Source organism: Pleurodeles waltl, chromosome 8, assembly GCF_031143425.1.
Source record: "Pleurodeles waltl isolate 20211129_DDA chromosome 8, aPleWal1.hap1.20221129, whole genome shotgun sequence".
Taxonomy (NCBI): Eukaryota; Metazoa; Chordata; class Amphibia; order Caudata; family Salamandridae; genus Pleurodeles; species Pleurodeles waltl.
Genome location: NC_090447.1, coordinates 354,131,495 through 354,149,437, shown reverse-complemented (window position 1 = coordinate 354,149,437; position 17,943 = coordinate 354,131,495).

The window sequence follows — 17,943 nt, the reverse complement described above, 5'->3', positions numbered from 1 at the left end:
TAGTTAATGCTTGTTTTCATTCTTGGTGCATGAGGGCAGATCGTGAATGGCAGGGAGGAACAACTGGGAGCCTAAGCAGGTTTTGGGCTTGCGGGTCCAATTGGACCTCACACTAAGCCAGAGTCATGCACCTGGATCAAGCTTTTAGTGGCTCACCCACCTTTAGCTGTATGCCATACACCACACAATCTATATTTTGTGCCAATCAATTTTCTTCAGTGTTCTTGCACTGGTGTTGCATTTTCTGCCTTCCGTATATGCAGTTAGTGAGTGTGTGTCCCTTTTTTGGAGAATACACTAGATGACTCCTGTTGCTGTAGAAGAAAGGAATGTAGCCCAGGCCATCACCAACATGGTTACAGGGTGCAAGGTCACTCATCTAGGTAAGAGGGACCTGGTGCTGAGTGCTGTATCAGACAGTTGTGGCAGGCTACTGGGCAAAGTGGCGGGGCGGGGGAATTAAAAAGAATATATATATAATCTTTTTTTAAACAAACTTACCTTGATCAACTGCCACACCACCGCTCTCCGTTGCACAGCCGTTCTCCACCACACTCTGTAGCGAATCATGACACTACTCAGAGCACAGTTATGATTGGCTGGAGCGCCCTCCCTGGGCGCTCCAAGGCAGACTGGGAGCCTGGGCTTGCTCTCTCCAACTCGGCAACACAGTGCCGGTTTGGAGAAAGCCCATGTGCGCATGTGTGTTTGGCAGGCCCGAGACGGCCGGCCACACATACATGCGCACTGAGGGGAGTGCTCTGTGCACTCCCCTCAGTGCTCGTCATCCCCATGGTCCCACCCCTTTAAAAATAAAACAATAATAAATTGTTTATTATCATTTTATTTTTAAAGGTTTGCAGCTGCTGGTAGGGGGTGGTGCTCCTCCATTATAGCAGAGAAGCCGCCCCTTGTATTAGGATGAGTTTTGCATTTGAAATATTGGTGGGAAGACTGAACCCAGGATTGTGGGGTCCACATATTTAGAAGATCTTTTAACTGGGACTTATATATCTGAGTTCATACTGAGTGAAAAGTACCTGATTGCAGCACTGGTGCTGGAACAATTTTTAGAGTGGGGGCGCTGCTATCATGTTATATAATTGAAGTCATAGGAATTGTGAAAAATCCAAGAGTCACACAAAAAAGCAAGTGCCACAACAGCAGGAGAGTGGTAACAGTGTAGTATGTAGCTGATGGTGCATTTTGGAGCACTGGTATGTTAGCACACCATCATTTAAAGACAGCACATTTTCTGTTGAAATGGTCACTAAATTTGCATAAACATGTAATTTTACTGCTAAAACTGCATCACACACAAACGATAATGTGTAGAAATCATGTTTCAACGAATATTTACCATTTGTGCATCACCAAATCAAGTGTCTTTATTTTTTTAATCCTATTAAATATTTGATTCCATCACACGTCAGAATAACAATAATTTGCACTTCATTTATGCTTTACTAATTGCTGACATGTTTTGAAATGTGCATATAGTTCACTTACAAGTATGTGTCTTGTTATGTGTTCCCAAAAAAACAACAACCTTTCCTTTCACTTTGTGTTCCCAAGCAAGATTGACACCTAGGTCACTCTAACAAAATCCTGTCACTTTGCAGTCAGAGAAATGAAAGTAACCATCAGTTTCCAAATAAGCAACTATTTGTCAGAAGACAAAGCCTTGCATTTGACCTCTGTCTTTGAATTCACAGCAAATGTGACAAGATAAACACAAAATTAAAAGGTATTTCTATTGCTCATTCACCTTCTGAACTCTAGCATGGTTATTTTTGGGAGTGCTGCAGCACCCTCCCCCGCATCCCGATTTCCAGCACTGATGGTGTGTAAGGCCGGGGATGCATACTGCCGGTCAACTTATGTGTTCCCAGTAAGCCAATTCCTATATAGCAGAGGGGCCACTCTTCAGTAATCAGCTACAGAAGCAGTAAGTAATTAGGAAAATAATGTTTATTCAGAATGAATAATCAGAGCTGCCTCAATAGTACATGCAGGTACTCTTTGCTCCCCCACTGTTTCACAGCCAAACTGCTGTTTTCAAATCTTAACATTTCCAAGTCAGAACCTAATGAGTAGAACATTCCACTCCGGGCACTGAGTGCATATACTAAACAGGATACAACACAGAACAAGAAATACATTTACGTCAGAAACCTAGTAGGTTTGGTTGCTTTGCATGTACTCAAACACAGAGGAGGAATGCCCATCGCACCCCTACGGCCACTGGCAGAGGAATCACTCACAGACAAACCTGGCGAAGCAGATCCTCCAACAGCTTGCACAGCCTCCTTATTCCCCACTTTCACACCCCTTGAGAGGTTCCACCAACAACCATTAACAACTCTAATACCATTTCCAAAAATGTTCTTGATTTTTACAGGACCACCAAACCTGGTTATCCCCTTAAGTGAATATAAACTATATTTACACCATATTTAACCTGCACCAAATCTCCTATCTGTACTGCCACAACTTTCACTGCTTTTTTCTGATCATACCAACATTTCTTCTTGTTCTGGGCATGACTGACATTCTCCATGACCAACAACATCAGACTCTTGATGTCAGACTCACACTTGAACCATTTGGACATCCAAACTGGATGAAAAGTGGTATTAGCTTTTCTACAATTCAAATGACAAGACTTTGGTTGCCGAATGAGGCGTAGTTCTGTAAAACCACACATATTTCTCATTGATTTAAAAATGTCATGGTCCACTTTTTGCCCATCTGATACATTCCCCAATGACAACGTCCGTTCTCTCAATGGGGCCGTTGGTTTGGGGATGATAAAAGGAGCTTCTGAGATGTTTGACTCCACATGATTCCAGGAAATTTTAAAACTCTTTGCTAACAAATTGCGCACTATTGTCTGAAATGACAGTTTTAGGCAGTGCTTAATTTGAGATGGTGGTGTCCGGTGGGGGGCACCAGCACTTATTTTTGAGGACTGGCACATATTTGTCTGCATCAGGCATTTACTGTGAGCAAAAGAAACACATGGCAAAGACAGAGAAAGAGAAAAACAAAAAAACGTCACAAAGGGAGAAAGCAGAAAGCTGCAAGAGTGAGTTAAAGGGGCAGGGAGTGACTGTAAATGGATTAAAGAGGCCCGAGATGGCTTTAGTATTACGGTGTCTCAGTATTCTGTGCTCCAAATTTAATTGCAGCATCCGCATGTTTCACAGGAGAGCTTTGGGCACCAGCACGTTTTTCTTTACAAATTAACCAATGGTTTCAGGAAAGCACTCCCTTAAAAAATTTATCTGAGAAGTTCTACTAAAGAGCTTGTACTAGGCTCCCTTACAAATTAAAACTCTGGCCAATTGGAACAGTAGTCCATCATGTCAAGAATATAGTCAGTACCTTCAGGCAAAGAATTATATAGACCCACACTATCAATCCCTATTTTTATCAATGGTCTTGACGGAACTTCCAAAGTCAGGGGAGGGGTAGAAATGTTCAAACTTTTGTCTGCAGAAGAACATACACCACAACCTTCCACCACCTCTTCAACATCTACATTATTCCTGGGCCTCCAGAAAGATTTGCAAATGTGCTTTTTGGTGAGAGTTGAACAAAGGTGTCCCTCATGGGCATTGTTGATTATACCACATCTCAACTTATGTGGATGAACTAATTTGTCAGACCTTAGTGATACCCCATCTTCTGTGGAAAGTTCCTCACTAACTTTAAAAAAATGGCTGAAGCATGGGAGATAATACTCTTTCCCTCAGCTAAACTTTTTTTACAAGATCCAGCACTTGTTGTAATATCTGATCTTCTGCTTAAGCAACTCTCCATTCATCTCAGAACATACAACCAGCTTAGGTACTTTGATGGATGCAACTAAACAGTCCTCAAAACCTTCATCCATAAGTTCTGCTAAAACAATTCATTCTCATCATTGTTTTTACATGGGGACTTAGAAAGAAAGCCAGCTCTGACGTTCCTTCTACCAACAATGTGTACCGCATCCAACTGGAATTGTAATAGTTTACTAGATAACCTTAAAAACCTTGGCGTATAACATTTACCTCCATCGCTACCCAGGATTGATATGAGAGGTTTGTGATTTGTCTGTAAACAGAACTGCGTACCCCAAACGTAGCAGCTGAACCTTTCAATTGTCCATCAACACGCAAGCAACTCTTTCTCGATTACTGTGTATTGCAACTCAGCATCACACGAACCCTTGAGGTGAATGCAATGCAAAACTCCACATCACCCTTCTTCTGGGTGAACACAGCTCCCAAATCCACCTTGCTGGCATCTACAGTGATGCAACATGGTAAAAGGGGGTCAAACATTTTGGGAGCTTTAATTGCACCCAAATGAGACTTAATCCTAGTAAAGGCTTCAGAACATGCCCCATCCCAATTAAACTTGGAACCTTTCCTGAGCAAATTGCCAATGGGTCTCACTTTGGATGCGTACTCAGGAATGAACCATAGTAGAATTCACACAGCCCTAGAAATGCCTTGACTCCACACTTATCAATAGGAGAGGATGCGTCTACAATGGACTTAACCAACCCCGGCCTGAGTTTGGCACAGTCTTTAGAAGTCACATGTTCCAAATATTCTACCTCACTAAGTAAAAATAGACAGTAGATTCTGGGTGCAAAACTACATGGTGATATGCCGCTGCAAGGTCAAGCTTTGAAAATAAAGTTGCCCTCGAAGTGTTGGCAAACATGTAATTAATTTTGGGTAAAGTGTATGAGTCAAGTCAAATTTCCTTATTAGGCATCCTCAGATCAACACACACACACATAGTTGGTCACTACCCTTACATGAAACAACTAACGTGGACAATCACAATGATGACTCAACAAGTTTGATGATCCAGTGTTCTCACAACATTTTGAGCTCTGCCTCAGGATCATCTCTAGCACTGAACGATAGTCCACGTAACAAGTGCTTGACAGGGACCTTTCCTTCTTTGATCTTGTGTTTAAAACCTTTGATTCTAGCCAGGGTATCTGAAATCACTTCAGAGAACGTACAGCTTCACTCCAATGCAACATCATCACATTCCACAACCAGATATTTTTCTTTGTGACTAGGTCTGAGAGCCATCCCAAATAAACCTTGGTGAAACTACCCTAGAACGTTCAGCCCAAATAAATTTAACCTTCAATCCTCCTGCCCTTAAATTAAAGTACCTTAAGAGCTCAATCTTACATCCTTCAAATGACACAGGTGAATGATCAGGTGGAAATAAACTTCTATCTCCCATGTGTCCTTGAATAACTTTTGGGGGATCATAGTGATCATTGCTCCTGAATCAATTAAAAGTTTTAATGTTTTATCAAGCATACGAATGTCCACAACAGAATCGACAGATGGCACAGGATTTCCTGAAATGGGACCAACCTTCCTATGATGGCAGGCGTTATCAGAACATGAATTTTCATCACCCACACACAGTACAAGATTATTCAACCCTTTAATGTCAGACCCCAAGCCATCCTCACACACTGACTCTGTGACACAAACTACAGATCTGAGACTATTATTGTTCCTCTTCTGGCAAACCTTAGCAAAATGCCCGAACTTTTTGCAGTAATTACATGTGATAGGTTTAGCTGGACAAATGTTCCCATTTTTACCATCTGGAGAATTCCCACATTGGAACACACATTGGATAACGGTGCTCCAATTTTAGAAACACAGGCTTTATTACTATTATTTTGCATATGAAAATCAGGTGTTTTCTAAGGTCATTTACCCGGTTTAACTACATTCACCAACTCTGGAGGTTTCTCCTCAAGTTCCTTTACTGAGATTTGTGAAATCTCAATACTCTTTGCAGTAATGATGACTTTATCCAATGATGGGTTTTCCATGGATAATAGTTTGTGACGGATATGTTTGTCTTTGCATTGGCTAACAAACTGATCTCTAATCAACTGATCTGTACATTCTGAGACAAGTCTGTACAACAATGTGATGTACATATCTACGTCTTCCTCCAACCTCTGTTTATGCTTGAAAAAACTTATGTGTTATCAAATCTCATTTGGAGTTTTTTGACAGCTACCTGGTACTCGTCAAGCACTCCACCCTCATCCAATGGCAATTCAGGTAAATGTTTGATTGTAGAACTCCCCTTCACCACCTACGGAGTGTAAGAGCAGATATTGTTATGGGCGAGTACAAAGTGCTCCATCCATTCTGTAATCTATCTTTGGGCTTGAAACCACGCCCATGCCACGTCAGTCACTTACATTGGTTCGTGGGCTTTTTTAAAAAAATCCGCTTGCTTTCATTTGTGAAAGGCATGCATACGTCATGCCTTTTCCGGTGTTTAGCCCAACTACACAGCACCAGTAAAGTACCAAAAATATACTAGGCTCGATGTTTTCAGCCTGGAATCCGGACTACTTTATCTGTTTATTTTCCACGCAGCACGATCGCGCTGCATTTTACATAGCGCGATCGCGCTGCGTTTTTTTTTGCTTTACAACGCTAATAGCTGTAACTCGAACAAATGCGAGACCCGTTGCATTGAAAATGCTTGTTTTTTCTTTCTGCTCTAAATATGGAGGCCCCAATTGCACCTAAATAGGTTTCAAATGTGTCAAACCAAACTGGCCACCTGACTAGTGGATCTCCAGGAGAGTCTTGAAATGATGGAGGAGGAGTCACTGACTGTATGCTGGTAACAAGAATTTCCCCCAAAATCTACAACAAATACTATTACTGTTAATACATATTTATGTCCCAGAGAATAGCCAAAACTTAGTAACTACCGCAATAAAATAGCAAAAAATGGTTTACATTTGAATATTTTTAATCTATAAGAAAAACAGTAATTTCAAAACGTTAAATCTTCAAAACACCAATGAGAGTCTAAATACAAATAAATAGCCCGCTGAAGAAAATAAGTGGGCCTGTCACTGTGGTAAAGATCCTGACGTGACAAGCAAAGTTTAATAAATGTGCCTGTCACCAATGTGATGCTTTTAACTCAACATGCAAAATATACTAGAATCCATAGCGTGCCTGTCACTGTTTGCAGATCGCATAAAGTAAGAAGTATTAATTCCATTACTGTGCAAGGAGGATAATTGCTTTCTTAGACAATCATAGCACACATGCAGTATTGATGCCAAAACGACCTAGAATGAAAAAGCACTTTATAACTGGTGGGTCTGTGCAACTCATTAAAGTGGTGGAAATATCAGCAGGATGTTCTATATCAGTGGTTCCCAACCTTTTGACTTCTGTGGACCCCCACTTTATCAATACTGGAACCCTGGGACCCCCAACTGAATCATTATTGTAATCCGGGGACCAGGGTCAGATTGGTAAAGTGGGCAATCGGCCACAGGCCGATGGGCAGGTGCCTAAATGCCAGCAGGGGGCCGCTTTTTTGGGAGGCCTCTTTTAACTTCCCCCAGTGTTTCCTATTGTCCTCCCCGGCCGCTCCCATTCCATATGCCCAGGTCATTGTTTTTTAGGGCCAAAATGCAGGCTAGTCAAACACAGAGCTATGTTTTGAGATGGGAATAAGAATGTGAGTCTTGCTGCATGATTGTTGGAAGGTTGCCTTGGGCCCCCCACCCCTGGGGGGCTAACCTGACTCCAGAAACAGTGCTCCTCCCCAACGGTCCTCGCCCAGCCCCCACACTGAGGCCATTGTGAGCAGGGGAGGGAGGAGTGTTAAGAGGCCAGGTGTTGCTGTGGACATTCTCACCTAGTTGTCAGTTCTCACCTTGGCCCCCATGGGGCCATTGGTCCAGAAGTGAAGCAATGTCATTCACTTTTCACCTAACCCCTCCTCCATAGGACTTCACATTTAGGTCATAGTTGGAGGGGGTGTAGGAGTGTACAAAAGCTGAGAGTCCTCCCTGGGTGGCCAGGTGAGGTGTTGTGGCCATTTTCACCTCGGCCTAGCTGGTCCAAGTTTCATTATGTAATTTGCCCAGCACATGCCCGTTTTTTTAAATACATGTTGGAGAGAGCCCTGTTTTGTCTAGTCAGTTTTAACTCTGTATAAGTTAGCAGGGACGGTTTATGTACCTGCTGCAAATCATAACGTGGTTTGCAGATCACAGACTTGTATTTTATGTAGAAAGGTCAGTGGGTTACTACTTCAAGGTCCTTTTGTTATTTGCAGCTCATAAGTTATAATCAGGTCTCCTGGAATTAAGCAGCTTGGGAGGACCGGATAATGCGGCAGGGTTTACTAAATTTTGGGGCAAGAAAAGACAAATTATTCAATGTTTGTCATGGCATTGCTTTATTATTTGTCACTTTAAAACACTGTAACCCAGTCTGGACAAATGCTTCACCTCATTAGTATCAGTTTAAAAATCAAGCACAGCAATTAACAAAAGGATGATGACCAGTCAACGTTTAAGAAGGGCCTTCTAATGCGCGGGAACACATGTCAACAAGTTTTTAGTAACTTTTCAACCGGCTGAGCCACAGACAATTTTTTTCCTTAACTATGCATATTATGCAGTAGATGAAGGATTAAGTGGCAAACGCAGCAGATCCATAATTATATGGAAAATACTGTGGCAGCTGGATCACATAGTTTCAGAGGCCCTAGTTATATTCTTTCTACTGTAGCACAGTGAGCTATGAACCAGCATCAAGGGGCTGCATGCAAACCGCAAAGCATAGCAACCTATTCCATTTTTAATCAATCTTTATTTTGATATTGCTAAAAGGGGTTATTTGGCTTTTAATAAAGGGCCAGGCTCAGATCGTGGCGGATGGAATTCTTCGTCACAAGCATGACGGATATCCTGTCCGCTGTATTCCGATCTCCATATAATATAATGGGATCGTAATACGGCGGGTGGGATATCTGTCACGTTTGTGACGGAGTATTCCTCTCCACCAAGTTCTAAATCAGCTCAAAGTCTCATTAGTGAAGACAATCCTAACCATTGAGCTATCCTTAAATTTTTGTGTGTGTTTCACCAGACCAAGCATTTTTAACATATAATACCAACCAGCACAGAAGATATGCAAATTCTACATCTTGTGACCCTCATAGTCTTATGTGTTGTTTCCTATGAATTGATTTACACACTAGTATGATTAATTTTCTGTGTACAAGATGTGAGTGTGATGTAAATTGCTATGACATCCCGCACTGGGACACACAGCTTTATAAAAGAAATTAAATAATAAAATAAACTATGCCTGTCCCTTACATACAGGGGTTGAACAAAGTGAAAAAGCTGCTTTGACTGTGGAGTGGTGTAATACTTGCTCTGATTTCCAGTGAACAAGCAAAGCGAGCATGCCCAACTTTTAGGAGGGTTCCAGGGGTGTTTGCCCCTAAATTTGTTTTTAAAAAACAAGATCAAATAGTGCATTTTAAAGCAGAATTTTCACATAAGCTAGCTCAAACATCACTGTCTCTCAAAGTGCACTATTACATTCTGAAATACTTTAAAGGTGTATCAAGACATTAAAGATAGACACTTCCCAGGATTTGATCCCATTTAATAAAAAATGTACAGTGGGTGCATCTGTACATTAATAATTACCTCTGTGTCAGGGATAGACGTTTGGTATGGATAGGTCCCATATGGCATGGGCACTCTGTTATGCTAAGAATTACATACACTATGCCAGTGGCAGGATATTCCAATGGCTGCATCCATATATATGTACATATGATGGGTGACCCATAAGCCAAAACTACCACTAGTATATCTAGGCCAGAATGTTGTTGTGATTGTCTGAGTCCCCCGCCCTATATGCCATGGTTGTCCTCCCTAATGCCCAGAATTATGTTGGGTATGGAAGCACCAACATTTTGCTACAGGTGTCCATGTGCCAAGATTTAGTTCCAATAGGTCAGCACCAGCATTTTACTACTGGAGTCCCATAAGCAACAAATTACTTCTAGTGTGCCAGCACCAGAATTTTGCCGTAGGTGCCCCATCCCATATGCCAATAATTACCTTTAATATGCCAGTGTCTGCATTTTACCATAGGTTCACCTCGTACCAGTAATTATGCCCAATATGTAACCACCAGTATTTTGCCACAGGTGTCCCATATGCTCCAAGAATTACAACTTATGTGCCTGTATTTTGCCTGAGTACATCATATACCAAGAATTATCTCTTAATTCTTCTTCATACTCAGTCACTCTAGCTCATACTCACTTTTATTCACTCTGTCATTCCAACCTAGTCTCACCTTTTTCTCTCCCTCTGACTCACTCAATCTCACTTAGTTACACTATCACTCATACCCACACACCCACACACACACACACACGCACTAACACAACATTTCACTGGGTTTTATTTTACCTACTTACCTTTAGCTACCTGACCTTTTGTGCTTCAGCTGATTGATTGTACTGGGTAGACTCTTAGGGCAGGTACACACCTTCTTCCATCATCAAGAACTAAAGCACATTGTTGGAGTCTGCACAGTGATGCATAGGCTACATCTGTCAATTTCTTGGGTTTTCACCTTACCTCCTCCCATCTGGTCATAAGGTAGGGTGCAGTGAGTGAGGCTCTTGCCAAACCCCTCTCTCCTGTGATTAGATGGGAAAGGATGAGCTGGCTGCATGGCTGATGATAGCCCTGGGCACAGTAGGCATTATAACAAAAGTGCCCAGGGCTACTTGTACATTGACACTATAGCATGTCATTAATGGGGATGTCTTGAAGCCTGGCAGTATCCAGAGGCCAAGCTAGGACTTTGCTAGTCCTGGTCAATCTCTCTGATGGTTGTTGTAGGTGCCTCAATGCACCTATGACAGCAGTTGAACTGATTAACTGCCTGGCAACAAGGGTGGACATATTTGTTATTACACTAGCAAATAATAGGTTATTATTAGCTACTGGCATTATTAAAAAAGGGGACAGAAACAAGGGCGAGTGCCACTTAAAACTTACAGGTTTCCTGTGAAACCCCTCTGCACTGAGTCAAGAGGAGGAATTTCAGAGCTGGTTTTCTCTTTTGTCATTGTAGGTTATTTTCCTAGGGGTTCTGCCCGAACCCCTTTTGCCCTTTGGCTTTGTACTAGATTTCTGATTGATGTTATGATTAGGGTTGAGGACCTAGTTGATTGGGAGCGCAATTCTTGCAACCTTGTACAAGGCGTTGAGACTGGAATAAGTATTCAGTTTTTACAGCAACTGGGTTTCCAGTCTTCAACAATAATACAGACCCTAAAAGTTTTAAAATGCTTAATGTACCACACATTTCTCCCAAAATAAGCCTCCTGATACTAGCTAAGCAATGTTTTGTAAAAGGTCGCGCTCCTCAAATGTGGGCCACTTTTTTGGAGCTGCCCGGGCCTCTTTTTGGTCCTAATCTGACCCTGCCAGGACCCCCCCCCTACTGAGTCATTACCAAAAACTAATCTGTTAGTATTACTGAATTTTCTAAGCAGTCGTGAACCCCCTCAAGAGGCTTTGTGGACCCCAGGGGTCCCTGGACCACAGGTTGGGAACCACTGTACTATATTGAAAAAAATGTACTACAAAGATGGCGGCTGCAGCGTTAAACTGTGTGCTGAACTGGAGGCTAGTACATGCTCAGTTCAAATATAAATCCTCTCAAAATGGCGGCTGCAACGTGTGGTTGCCACTCTAGTATTTACAGCACTGCACCTGAGCATATGAAATACAGCCCTGGGTGAACAAAGTTAGAAAACCAATCGGGCAGTATTTCCCCAGATAAATCCAGCCAGAACAGGAGTCAGCATACGCTGGCATGTAACAATGCCAGATTCAAGGGAACCAAGGATCTTAAAATTGAACGAGGATGGAAACTTGCCCAGTGAACGTTAATTGGCACAGTACTCACGGCAGTACCCTGACCGGCACAAGCATCAATGAAAATACAAATGCAGCATCCTCTTTCTTCTGCTGAGAACTCTGGCAGCTGGAGCAGCATAGATGAGGACTAAATCAGCGACAGTCGCACTAAGTAGTTACAAAAATAATGTTTATTCAGAATGAATAATCAGAGCTGCCTCATTAGTACACACAGGTACTCTTTGCTCCCCCAGTGTAGCACAGCCCAACAGTCATATTCATTCCCAAGTCAGACCTGACAGAACATTCCACTCCAGGGACTGAGTGCATATACTGTACAGGATACAACACACTGTATCTGCAAAGATCTACGAAGACCAGAAGAACTCTCAAGTTAATCATACATTGACCAAATTCACCAAAAGAGTTGATCAGACACAAAAAGAATCCTCTCCATTAAAGAGTGATCTGACCTCGATGCCAAATTATCAGCAATGGTAGATTCAGAGTATAATAATTTGATACTAGATTTGTTAAAATACATGCAGTGTGCAAGGTGAAAAAATTGCTCAACGTTGTATTTTCATGAAGCCGTCTGTCTATGATGTCATCTGTGCCGCTTGTGTAAAAAAGTTGTTTTATGGACAATACAAAGGGTCTCATTTACTATAGAGTGCTGTGCGCCGCAGCAAATTTTGCAGCACTGCGTCACTTAAGAAACGCAGGGATGCACCATATTTACTACAATACGGCGCACCCCTGTGTTTTCCTTAGTGGTGCTAAAATTTACTTCCTAGCCCAAAGCAGACACCCTTGCACCATAGTGTAAGGGTGCCTATGTTGCAGGGAATGATTGTTGATGTGCAGGAAGGCATCCCTTCCTGCACATCAACAATCAATAATGGTGATTTGTTACTTCTATGTGTGCCGCAGAATGCATGGAATCCTAGGGGTGTTTGTGATATTCTCACCCAGTTACCCGGCCTATTCATTTTGGCCTGGTTACTGCTGGCTCCTGTTTGATATGATAATTATCGCATCCGATAGACTCTGACACAAATTTGTTCAGAATTAATTGGATGGGATAATTTTTGCCTATTCCAACGTTTTGGTAATAACATGCCAATTTATTTGCCTGCCCTAGTAAACACTAAGCCTTTGGTCCAATTTAAATTCCAGCAGGTTTGAGCTTCTAAAATATAATGAAGGGTGCAAACGTTGTCACATTTGATAAACACAGGATATGATTACCAGGTATTTGTACAGGGATTACAATTTAACATGCTACCTGTAATCATGCCCATTTTATTCAATGCAAAGCAGTTTTTGCATCACACTCATATCCCTGTATTTTTTTTGGTCCAAAAATCTTTGTAGTGGAAAGTTAATCGAGGCGGCGGATTGCACACCATTACATCACATGGAACCTGCACAAAAGACTAAGTACATTTAAACTTGAGTGTCCTCAGAGAGAAATCAGACCCATTTGTTAGAAATAGGGTCTCTAGTTGGCACTGGTATGCACCCTGTCCTAGTAGGGACCACAATCTTAAGCAGGGTAAGTCAGATGCACACCCTAAACCCTGCGGTAGCTTGGCACAGAGCAGTGAGGCTTAACTTAAGAGGCAATGGATAGGGTATTAGTGCAACACTTAATTAGAGTAACACAGTGAAAGACACAACAAAAAGACTCCACATAAGTTTAGAGGAATAGAGAATTACTATCGGAGCAAAATGAGACCCAAACAACAAAAATCCAATAAGCAGTTCTATGTCCCCATGGACAATGCACCTGTGCTACAAACAGACTGGAACAATACCCTGGACTTTCCTCCATCATCACCCCATCTCATTGCACTTGCCCCTCCATATTTTAGCACTTCAATAAGCATCCTTGCAAAAAAAGAATTTTGGAGTATGTCATGTATATCAAATATGTATTAATTGAAACAGGTACAAACATTGTAAATCCACTGTACAGAGAATGAGCATAGGTTAATGACCTGTAGCTGGCTGCAGTGATCACACCAGGAGTATATGTCAGGTCACCAACATCTGCAAATTGAACTGCCAGAGGGAACAGTAAGTGGGCATAGAAGTGGGAAATATCAGCATGCTATTGCCACACAAATTCAAACAAATGTCATTGAAATGTGAAGTAACACTATCCTACCTGTGTGTCATTGGAAGTATTGTCAGATCACAGATGTTCTGTTGTCCTCATCCTCATCCTCTGCCTCCTCATCCTCACTGTCCACAGGGTCTACTGCTGCCACACGGGCATCTCCAGCCTCCTCCTCTTCCTGCAGGAATGGGACATGGCATCTGAGAGTTATGCAACATGCAGCATGCCACCACCATCTGGCAGACCTTCTTTGGTGAGTAGCACAGGGATCCACCTGTTAGATGGAGGCACCGGAACCTGGCTGTCAGGAGGCCAAACGTCCTTTCAGTTATCCTTTTGGTTCGCCCATGGGTCTCATTATAACGTTCTTCTGCCCTTGTCCTGGCATTCCTCAAAGGGGTCAGCAGCTATGATAGGTTTAGGTAACCAGGGTCACCTGCAAATATTGAGGGAAAACATTTAGCCACACACTATCCCATATGGACCACACCATACCCATACACTAACATATACTGGGTGGGAACCAGGGCTCACCTATTAGCCACACCCTGTGCCTCTGTAGTTGGGCCATCACATTTGGGATGCTGTTATTCCTCAGGATAAAGGCATCATGCACCGACCCAGGAAACCTATCACTGACAGGGGAGATGTACTGGTCCGCAAGACACACCATCTGTACATTCATAGAGTGTGGAAACTCTTCCGATTCCTGAACACCTGTTCATTCTGGCGGGGGGACAATTGCTATATGTGTACCATCAATTGCTCCAATTATGTTGGGGATATGTCCCATTGCATAGAACTCGGCCTTCACTGTGGCCAAATCTTCATCCTAGGGGAAAACAATGTAACTGCACATGTGCTTTATCAGGGCAGACAACACTCTTGTCAGCACTATTGAGAACACTGGCTGTGACATTCCTGCTGCCAAGCCCACTGTCACTTGAAAAGAACCAGTTGCCAAGAAATGGAGGACAGAAAGCACTTGCACAAGAGGGGGGATCCCAGTGGGGTGACGGATAGCAGATATCAGGTCAGGCTCCAATTGGGCACACAGCTCTGTGATTGTGGCCCTGTCCAGTCTATAGGTGAAGATAATGTGCCTGTCCTCCAGTTTTGACAAGCCCACCAGGGGTCTGTACATGGGGGTATGTCTCTATCTCCTATTCATCCGCAGCGGTAGCAATCTAAGGGACACAAGAGTGAGGATCCGGTCACAAATTGAACAGTGGAGCTAGAACAGAACTTTGCATCCTGTAAACATGTAATGGGTCATTGTGATTTGTCCAGTATGTCCTAATATATCATATGACGCAGCATTATTCCAGGGCCTGCCCCCCCCCCCACCCTGAAATGGTGTCATCCTGTCCTGTGTGGAGGGACAGGTGGAAGTGAGGTAATTCCGCTGAAGTGCGCTGTTTTGGGAGGTGGTCGGGAACCGCTGTGCAACTCTTCATTGGTTAACATTGGGCCCTATGGGGTACAGTGGCCAATGGTGATCTACACCGGCGGTGATGGTATGCACTGCCGTGGACTTGACCAACATTTTCTATCATATTCCTCAATTGCTACCTGACCTTCCATAGGAGAGGACCTACCCTGCATGTGCTGCTGTGACCTGTGTCTGGAACCTACAATGGCCCGTGTGACCGGGGAAAGGTCCCAACCTTCACTTTGGAGGAGTTAGAGAGACTGGTGGATGGTGTCATAACCCAGTGCGGACTGCTGTATGGGCCTCCAGACCAACAGGTAAGTACACTGTGAGCACGATGCATGTGGCATGAATGCATGGAGTTGTGCGTGTGAAGGCCTCATGTAAGGGGGATGGGTGGATGTCCTTTGGGCAACGTACAGGTTGTGTGCTGGGCCATGTGTGTTTAAATGGTGATGGAAACAGGTATGGTGGGCCATATATGTAACAGACAGGATTGGTTGTCTAAATCTATTTTCCTGTGTCTATAGCCTCTGCAGATCAGGGCCCATCAAAAGAAGGGTATATGGCGTGCCATCACCAAGGAGGTGCAGACCCTGGGGGTTTATGGCAGGCGAAGCACCCACACTCGCAAACGGTGGGAGGACCTGAGACCCTGGGCACGGAAGACGGCGGAGGCTCAGCTGGGGATGGCCCCCCAATGAGGAACCCTGACCCCCCTGATGGCCCGCATACTGGCAGTGGCCTCTCCTGAGCTGGATAGGTGCTTGAGGGCATCACAGCGGCCACAAGTGGGTGAGTACAGTGCCCTCCATTACAACTTACGCATGGTAGAGTGGTATCTGGGTGGGGGTTGTGTGTCAGTGGGTGCCCTTAGGTCAGGCCTGACATTGCAGCGTAGGTCCCCTGGTGGCTAGGGTTCAGAAAGGAAAATCTTGCAACCTAGTTCGTAGGCATCCACTACTGGTCCGGGATGCATAGGTCCCAGGTGTGCTGCATTTGGCGGTGTGTGCCCCTCCCCATGCCTTGGCCGCTAATTATTTGTCTGGTAGTGCAATGCATATTGCGTAGGGCTGTTCCCTGTGTGTGAGGGTGCTGTGTACACCAACAGTGGTGTTGGTGCAGCCATTGACCCAGTGTATCCTTTGTCTCTTTCCCCCCGTTTTGTCATCCTGTCCTTATGTGCATTAGCATCATCTGGCAGAGGAGCAAAGGCACCGGCGAAGGAGGGAGCTGCATCCCACAGGACCCAGGAGGCAGAGTTCACCAACAGTGAGGGCACCAGTGGGACGGAGGGTGAGGGGAGCACCACGGCGGAGACTGGAAGAGACAGTTCAGACACAGATACCTCCTCCAATGGAAGCTCCCTGGTGGCGGACGACACTTCTGTGACAACTCCAGCTACAGGTACAGCCGCCACCCCCGTACCAGCACTGCCCTCCCAGCAGCCCCTCATTGAGTTGCCCGTGCCCGCTCACCCAGGAGGGTGGGCATCTCCTTCACCCCAGGCCCCTCAGGCCCTGCCCCAGTCAGCCCTGCTGCCCTGAGTGAGGAGGCTATTGACCTCCTGAGATCCATTTCTGTAGGGCAGTCAACCATTGTGAATGCCATCTATGGTCTGGCAGCCCAGACGCACCAATCTAATGTATTCCTGGAAGGCATTCACACTGGAATGGCGGCCCAACAGAGATCAATTTAGGCTCTGGCCTCCTCTCTGATGGCAGCCATTGTCCCTGTTCCTACCGTCCCCCCTCCAACTTTCACTGCCCAGTCCCATTCCCCTCAACCCCAACCTATCCCACGCACACATACAGACGAGCATGCACACAAGGCATCATCCAAAAGTGTCACAAGCAAACACAAGCACCACACTTCATCCCGCAGGCACTCACACAAACACCATCCAGTTGCAGACACAACAACATCCACTATGTCCACAGTCTCCCCCTCCTCCTCCCCACCACCTCCTCCTTTCCAGTTACGTCCACACTCACACCTGCATACACTACACATCATCCACTACCAGCATCACCACACCAAGCAGAACACACACCTCACTAGCAGACACCTCAACAACAGCCTTGCACACGTCCCCTGTGTCCTCTCCCACTGTGTCTGTCCCCCCCTCCCAAAATACACAAAGGCAAGCACTCAGACACCCAACAGCCATCCACCTCACAACAACATACAGCCCATGCATCTGCACCCAAAAGCAGCAGACAGACACCTCCAACAACCACTCCCTCATCCTCCACTCCCATTCCTTCTCCCTCTTCCCGCCCCAATGTCCCTTAAAAACTTTTCCTATCCACCGTTAACCTCTTGCCTCCCCATCCTCCCCGTCCTGCACGTATGGCCAGGGTAGGAAGAACCCAACCAAGCACCTTAGCCACACAGTCCACGGGCCCAGTCCTCACCGCACCCACGCATGGTGGAACCGGCCACATGTCCTGAAGGGGAAGGAGCCTGCACCAGCCAGCCTAAAGGGGAAGGAGCCTGCACCAGCAGGCAGGAAGAGCAAGGAGCCTGCATCTGCCACACGAAAGGCCAAGGAGCCTGCACCAGCGGGCAGGAAGAGCAAGGAGCCTGCACCAGCAGGCAGGAAGA